We start from the raw sequence: 8,634 nt of genomic DNA, 5'->3' as shown, positions 1-8,634 counted from the left end.
CACACGCACATCCTAATAAACTTCTGGCATCCATATCTCCACCCTAGAGTCTGTTTCCAGGGAACCTGATCAGAGTCTGTTTATGAGGTGGTATTTTTGAGTTAAAAGATTTGCAATAATGATACCAGTACGTACTCCTACAATCCAATCTCAGACAGTAGGAGCACTTTGGAACCCACAGCTCCACAAAAGTTGAAGCATTCAGTGTCTCTTAACCTCCAGAAGCAGGTCGGAAACAATGACTGTGATGTACAGTTTTTCCCTTGTGGGATCATCTGTTTCCTCCATTAGCTTAGTTTGAAATTTCAAACCAGTTTGATAGTCACCACAGCCAGTAAAACTGCCCCTGAAAGCACCTTCATTCAATAAGAAAATCCCACTGTGTGCGGGCTGTTATGCTCATTACACTTGAATACACCGAAAATGCATCAAATGGCCCCCTGAAAACTCTTCCATTCAATGAGTAAGACCTATCATGTGCTGGGTGGTAGTGCATTGCTCTTTAAGACTCAAAGATGCATGCACTTAGTTCTTACCCTCAAATAGCTCTGGGTTTAGAAGGCGGTTTTCCAAATTGTGTGCCTTGGAATCTACCATAGAACTTGTTGCAAGTGTCCATGATTGGTCTTAGAATGACACCCAGAATTACTCCTGCTTAATTTTTATATTCTGATAGAAGTGATCTATGAGCCACTTGTGGAGAAAATCAAATCCTGGAGGTGATATAAAACATGCCTTGCTTATCTACTCTGAGTACAAGTACTGTGGTACGCTCTGTGGTAGAGAGAAACATTCTACTAGGGAGAGATAATGTTCTAATTAGTCTATATACATTTACAGAGACACTGTTGTGTGTCAGATACTGTGATAGGCTCCGTGACAGCACAAAGATGAACACTTGGGGGTTCCTCTCCTCAACAAGCTTAATTACAGCTAGATAAGAGTCATTCATTTCTGCATTTATTTATTTACCTATTTATTTCATCGTTTAAGTCATCTTTTCATTCACTCAGTAAATGTTTACTGAATACTAACTGAAATGAGTTGTCAAATGACAAATAAGGAAATGTGTGATACACAGAAATGTATCATGTGATATAGGTGAAACATGCGTCTACACAGAAGTGCCAATGTCCTTCTACAGGAGGGTTGACAGGTGAGCTTCCATACACTTCTCAATATTTAAGGTTTGGTTACTTAAAATTCCTCTATGGCAAAGAACAAGCAATCCTCTTGAGGTGGTAATCAGCTTGATATAAAGATCTCTATAACGGACCATCCCAATTCCCTTTAGTTCCCAAATTGGTGGGGAGGGAGGAGAGTACTAAGAGATCCCTCTGGTTTGCCTGACTCAAACGAGCCGTTTTTGAAATTTGGACAATTTCACAATCATCAGTGTGACTGGCCCGTGCTAGCAGTTTTTGGATTTCTAGGAAAATATCTGGTATGCGTCATGGTGAGGAAATGCTCAAACAAGGGAAAGGGGTAAATAAAGAACCATAATCATTTAGAAAGAATTCGCCAAGAAATAGAGGTCTGTGTGGTGTAACTAAGAACTTGCACAATACAGTTTCAGGAAATACCAGATCCATGACAGGTGGGGGCTGTGTTCTCCCCTCACCCACCCAAGGTGGCGGGAATCCATTCCAGCTCTCTTTCCCAAAGAGGCGGATGGAGCCACAGAATCCTTCTAAAATCACCGACTCCAGACATCCACTCCCAGTTAATTATAATTGGTACAGGAGATGTTATCTAGTTTCCATTCCTAGTGCAGTGGTTTGGATTGAGGAGTGTGGAGATTTGGTTTTAGGTCCAGTTCTATCAGGTTCTCTGGACATTAGTTTACTAGTCTTTTTAGTGCATTCCTTATTTATGCGTCTATGTGTTTATGAAAATCAAAAAGGAGAAAATACAGGAGTCAGCCTGTTCACAAACAACAGGACTCTACTTGACTCTCCTCAACCCTGTGCTCTCTCTTCCCGATGCCCCTGCCCCCCTGCAATCTAGTTTGGGGGCCATTTTGAACTTCTGTAATTTTCCTAAATGCCCTTTCACTTTGCTACTTACATGTTGTGATAAATACTATTCCCTCTGCCTGGGCAAACTTTTCTCTACCCTCCTCACCTCAATCTCTACCTCTTACCCAGTCCCAGGCTACTTGAATATATGATTTATCACTATCACTTGAGTACATGATTTATTCCAATTCATTCTTTAACTATACTAGTCCTTCCTCTAGGAGTTCTTCTCTGATGACATTGAGCTTAGCTTGGACTCTGTTTTTCCACAGCCCCCCTTAGTACCCTTATCTTGGCACTCACCTCTGACTTCTTTGTGAGCAAACACGATACCTCTTGATCTCTATTCTTTCTATAGTGCTTCACATGATGTCAGCATATATATAGTAGATGCTCAAAAAAAATTTTTTTTTTGATTTTAGAGAGAGAGCACAAGAAGGGCAGAGAGGGAGAGAGAGAGAATCCCAAGCAGGCTCCACGTGGAGTGCAGACTTGGGGCTTGATCACATGATCCTGGGATCATGACATGAGCCAAAACCAAGAGTCAGATGCCCATCTGACTGAGCCACCCAGGTGCCCCTCAAAAAATACTTTTGAATCAGTGAATATAGCAGCAAGGATTTGCTGCTGATAATGATGAGCATGATGAATGATGATTGTACCTCCTTTATTGAATACTAGTCTCTTTTCAATTGTTTTCTGCCTCATTCCATATTTATTTAATAAAATTACTTAATTATTAATTAGTTAATCAAGTAGAGAATAATTTAACAGAGACTCATAAAGAATGAGAGAGGTTTAGTTCTATGTTTACCCCATTAATATTTACCGAGCATCTTCCGTGTGACAGGAAATGGAGGAATGAAGAAGAAAATGGCACCGTCTCTTTCTCCAGAGAAATCAGTGTAGCAATGGAGACAGATGTAAAGTAATTGACTAAAGTGACCATGAAGTGGATGCGCGTCATTTGTTCATGTTAATTGAATCCCTACTACATTCCAGGCACTGTTCTAGGCTGTGAGACAGTGGGACATAACAGGTGAGCAAAGGAAAGTCCTGCCCTCAGGGAGCTTCTGTCATGGAGATAGGAAGCATGTGGGAAGAGCAGCTTCATTCTACTTAGGATGGGAGTTCAGAGATGGCTGAACATGAGGAGGTGACATTTTTGCCGATCTGAGTGGAGTGAATCAGTACTCACTCTTAAGGATGAGAGGCTGCTTAGTTAATTCTGGAACATCCAATGCATGGTAGATGTGACTGGAGGAGCAGAGGTCCTGACATCAAGTAGGTGTTTGGTAAATGTGTCATTCTGCATAAATAATCCATATCCAAAAATGAGTAAAAAGCGGGCCTTCCCTTAAGGATCATGCATCCTAGCTGGGAAAAGGATGAGGTAAAAGAGGTGAAGAAGAGGAGAGGCTGACAGAAGACAGAGCTGAAGTTCTGGAACTCACACATTCCTCTCTACCCACCGTCTTTTCTAACATCCACTGGCCCTCTGTCACCTCCTCCAAAAACAAATATTCTTCTTGGGAGTTCTAAGTTCTCCTGTGTATCTGTATCCTTTGCTGGGTGCTCCATCTTGGCCTCTTCCCAAATGTCTCCTGCAAATGTTTATTTTTATAAATGTTGCATATACAGGGCAGGAGATAGGGAAAGGGGTGAGCCAGAATCATTTACGAAAGCACTTTGGCTCTGGGCTCCGGAAATCATTTCCACAAGAGGCTGCCCTGGACAGAATGCACTTAATCCTCAGATCTCCTATCCCCACTTCCAAGCAGAAGCCATTGCAATTCTTATTTACAGTCAGAAGCTTCGTGGAGTTCTAAGCCAAAACCTCCTTTCCTGAAAAGCTGGTGGTGGTCTCCAGCATTCCATCCTTACCTTTGACGAGAATGCTTTCTTATTCGATCCACACAAATAACCAGACACCTACCTGGACCAGAAGGAGAATTGTGGACCTCATTTTTCCCCATCAGTGGATACTTAATGGGTGCCAACTTGTGCAGATCCTTTCCCAGTCACCGAGGGCACAAGACCTAGGATACTGCAAGGGCAGGAAGGGACGACATTTTATCGAAGACGTGCCACGTATTGCCATCCTTGACACACACGATTTCCTAGAATCCTCATGAAATAGGTATTCCTAAGCCACTTTACATGCCAGGGAAGAAAGGAAGGAAGGAAGGAGATGATCAGGAAGGAAGGAAGAACAGAGGGAAGGATGTAGGATTTGAGGTTCTGTAACTTGTATAATGCCCTCCCCAGCTGATGAATAGACTCTCTGTGCATTTTCCTTTCATCACCTACTATCAAGCTTTAACCTCCATCTCTCCACCAAAAAGTGTTCTCAGCAAGACCATCACTGACACTCACATGATTAAACCCAGTAGTCAATTCTCAGTCCTCATTTTGGTTTACCTATTAGCAACGTATGATTCAGTTCATCAACACCTCCTCCCTGAAACCCTTTCTTCTCTTGGCTTCCAAGACGTCATACACACTCTCCTGGTTTTGCTGGCTCCTCACTGCCAAGTCTTTCTCCGTCTCTTAGCAGAAGTTTTTTTTTACTTTTTCGCTCATCAACTCAATGTCTTTTCTTTTAATGTTTATTTTTGAGAGAGAGAGACCCAGACAGAGTGTGAGCCAGGGAGGGGCAGAGAGAGAGGGAGATACAGATTCTGAAGCAGGCTCCAGGCTCTGAGCTGTCAGCACAGAGCCTGATGAGGGGCTCAAACCCACAAACCACAAGATCGTGACCTGAGCTGAGGTCAGACTCTTAACCAACTGAGCCACCCAGGTGCCTTCCCCCCACCCTTTTTGTTTTCTCAATGTCTTGATATTGGAGTATATCGGAAATCAGTCCTGGGCCACTCTTTTTCTCTATCTACATTCACTCCCTGGGTGATGTGATTCCCTGTCATTGCTTCCGATATCATTGGCACACCAACCGTTCTTTCTTCCTGCCACCATGGACCCCTTCTCTAAACCTAAGGGTGGCAGGGTACTTGGTGTCTCTTCTTGGAAGCCTCAGACTTGCCACTTTCAAAATCAATTTCCATCTTTTCCAATCCAATCTGCTCTTATGGCGGATTCCCCGATCTCATTTCCCTGCAGCACCATCTTTCCTGTTGCTCACGACAATGGCAGCAAAAAAACCCTTCTTTTTCCTCTCATACTCCACACCCAGTTGGACAAGTCTGCCCTAGATCCACCCAGTGTTTGCCATCCCCATGGTTACCGGCCTGGTACAAGCCTCCATCTTCTCTCACTCACATTGCTGGTGGTCTTCCTTTGCATTTTCCCTATAAGCCTGGCCTCAACGTGGTGGCCGGCGTGATCCTGGTAAGCCTGTCCATTCTCCCCAAAGGCCTTCCATCTCACTTCGGGTAAAGGCCAAAGGCTTTAAGACAGCAGACAGGATCTGACTCTACCTGGCCTCACATTCCTTTTCTGAACCCTTCACTCACACATCCCACCCACTCTCCCCACACACTCTGCTCCAACCGCACGAGCCTTTTTGTCGTTCTCCCCACCTGGGCTTCTGCCCCTTAGACATGTATGTGGCTGGTTGCCTCACCCCCTTCAGCTTTTGGAATGTGACCTTCTCACCGAGGATGTAGCTGTCCACTTAAAATTGCAACCCCACCCCAGCATTTTCATTTTGCCTCCTTTATTTTATTCTTCTCCTTAACATTTACCACCATCTTATATTCTGTATGTCTTATCTGTGTATTCTGTCTCGCTTTCTCCTCCACACTAGAAAGTAAACTCCTTGAGGGTAAGGCTTTCTTCTGGTTTTCCCACTGCTATGAATTAGAAAAGTGTATATTACATATTGGAACCTTAGTTAATATTTGTTAATAAACATCATAGGAAGGGAAGGTATCAGTGAGGTTTGGCGTAGGCAGGGAAGGCTTCATGGAGGAGGAGAGAAAAATCTTGTTGAGTACTTAGCATGTGCCAAGTTCTAAGTTAAGTATATTGCATCCGTCTCTCATTAAATCCTCCTGACTACTCCCTGAAGTAAATATTATTGTTTTTTACATTGTACAGGTAGGAAACCTGCAGTGTTGGGCACCTGGGTGGCTCAGCTGGTGAAGCTTCCGACACTTGCTTTCAGCTCAGGTCATGATCTCGCGATTCATGGATTTGAGTCCCGTGCACTGTCAGTGCACAGCAGCCTGCTTGAGATGCTCTCTCTCCTTCTCTCTCTGCCCCTCCCCCATTTGTGTATATGCTCTTTCTCTCTCTCAAAATAAATTAATAAACTTAAAAAAAGGAGAAAACTGCAGTGTCAAAAGGCTAACTTACATCTTCTCAAGGTCACTCTAACGATTTGTATAGAACCCAATGAGCCAGCTCTTTTTCTCTCTGATTCCCAACCATGCGATACCGTTTTAGAAATCTCTTATAGGAATGGAACTCTTCTTGAATTAAGGAAAGAAATCAAAGGAAGTCACATGAAAAAAGTAAACATTTGTTTACTTTTTCAGGAACTCTTATGATTTAACCCTCATGACAATTCTATTATACTGTGTGCTGTATCCATAGGGAAGAAAAATGAACGGAGCACTCCCTGCCCTCAATGAGCCCACAATCTAGCGAAGCTGACATTAAAATGAAATTGTAAGTGCTTTAATAGTGTTGTGCTTTAGGAGCAGAGAGGAGGGAGCAATTGATTTCATCAGGATAGATTCAGACAGCGAAGGCCTCAGAGAGAGGACATCTAAACTTGACCCTTCAGGTTGGGGATGACTTCACATTCAAGCCGGGGATGCAGTAGGAACAAAGGAGGGAGGAGCCATGGCTGCATGGACCTACTCAAAGGGAAGAGTTTAAGACAGGAGAGAAAGGTGGATCTGAGACTTTGCCCTAAAGGCAATAGGAGACCATGGCCAGATTGAATCTGTGAAGTGGCCTGCTCAAATCTGTGCTTTATTGAGATGACTCTGACTCTCATCATGGATCATGGATGGCAGGGGATTAAAAAAGGGGGGGGCAGGATGCTGAGATAAGGGGTCTTGCAGCATCCAAGAAGAGATGATGTAGTCAATGTGGTAGCAGGAGAAGTAGGGGTGATGGATCATGATGTAGGTACACATACTTAGGGTGTTAGTTGTTCTCACCCTTGGCCATCCTTGAAATCACCTGCGGACCTTTAAATAATTCATTACCCAAGATGTAGGTCAAACCAACTAATTTAGAATTTTTAGGGATGGAGCAGGGTGTACGTAGTTGGTAAAGCTCCCCAGATGATGCCATTGTGTATCCAAGTTTGAGAACCATTGGTTTTACATGTCTGGATGACTAATTGGATGTCACCAGGAAGGAAAAAGAAGAGAAGAGAGGATTTTCCGGCCCATAGGACTTGGGGAAATTCTATTGTTTTTTATATCTTTTCTAAAGAATCAGACTGGCTACAACTGGTACTTGATGAGTAGCCTTGGGAAAACGACATACTTCTCAGCTATAAAAAATGGTAAACTCACCTTATGAAATTATCATGAGGATTAAATGAGGTAATGTGTTTAACACTGTGTGATGCCGGGAAAAATGGCGAAAGCACGCAACTTTTATTTTATTAATTATTTCACTCAGTTACACAAGAATGAGTCTACAGGAAAAGGAACAGTTTCCAGATGGGAGATACATATGTGGTTCCCCAGATGTGTTTAATGTCTGTGGGCTACCTAGTAGTCATTTGGAAATAATACTTTAGTGTTCAAGAGGTAGTTCAGAGCTGGAGGGGCACATTTGGTACTGTTTGGTGCGGGCTATTGTATAAGCCACACAAAGATCCTCTCATGCAGAGAGAGGTAGAGCGAGGGATATAGGTGACAGATGGGTATGTCGGGTAGATGCAAATCTCTTAGGACTCATTTTGCTTCTCTGTAAAGTAATAGCATGCTTCAGAGAATTTCTGGGAGAATTAAATACGATGTGGGTAAAGCACATTAACAATGTGGAATATTCGAGGCATCAGAGGACAACAAAACCAGAAGAGAAAAAGGGAGGGTATTTTCAGAAGAGTAGTTTGTCAAGGAACACAAGAGTTCCAAGTTCCAAGAGGGAAGGAGCAATTGTGTCAAATACATAAAATAAATCATTTTGAGCCACAGTGTTCTCATTGGTATAATGAGCCCTTGGATAAAAGGGGTATTTACATAAGTGTTAATTTATTGTCCTGTTCTAAATATGAGCGTCCTAGCATTGAAAACAAACAGGGGAATTGCAATCAGTTACAAGGTTCAAACACTACTTTTCAAGAGGAAACAGATACTTGCTGGCTGAAAGGCTGAAATCAGTTTCTTTCCTGGGTCCTCCTCATTGGAGGATTAACATGGGATTTGATGGGAGGTGTTTCCTTCAATATCCGGAAATGCTTTTTACATTGAGTTTTATGAGGTTCCTTCTCATAAAGTCTCTGTTTACATTGCTGCATAAATGCATATTTACTAGGGGCCACATGATAATAATAGTGTCTAATATTACCATAATAATGAAATCAGCCACCATTTAGCGAGCATTTATTATGTGTCAAGCACTGTGCAAAGTACTTTATTTACAATGTTTTTAATGCATCCCCAGAAGAAGCAAGAGGGCAAGCATCATT

Source organism: Acinonyx jubatus, chromosome D4 (genome assembly GCF_027475565.1).
Source record: "Acinonyx jubatus isolate Ajub_Pintada_27869175 chromosome D4, VMU_Ajub_asm_v1.0, whole genome shotgun sequence".
Taxonomy (NCBI): domain Eukaryota; kingdom Metazoa; phylum Chordata; class Mammalia; order Carnivora; family Felidae; genus Acinonyx; species Acinonyx jubatus.
This window is presented reverse-complemented; position numbering follows the sequence as displayed.